A 295-nucleotide genomic window follows, 5' to 3' on the forward strand; every position below is an offset into this window, starting at 1 on the left:
GGGTTTATACTTGTTAAGAACATCTTCTGCCTGGCGCCGAGCCGCCGCCTCCTCATAAATAGCTTTCTCTGCCTCTCCCAGCGCTGCAAACCCCAAACCCTAAACCCTAAACCCTAAACCCTAAACCCTAAACCCTAGACCCTAATCCCTAGACCCTAAACCCTAGGGATGCGTTGTTCACGCCTATATGATATATATATAGACCACCCCTCTAACCCAAACCCCAAACCCTAAACCCTAAACCCTAAACCCTAAACCCTAAACCCTCAACTCACCATCATTTAGCTTCGCTGTT

The sequence above is a fragment of the Eimeria mitis genome, genomic scaffold, assembly GCF_000499745.2.
Source record: "Eimeria mitis Houghton genomic scaffold, Emh_scaff1752, whole genome shotgun sequence".
Lineage (NCBI taxonomy): Eukaryota > Apicomplexa > Conoidasida > Eucoccidiorida > Eimeriidae > Eimeria > Eimeria mitis.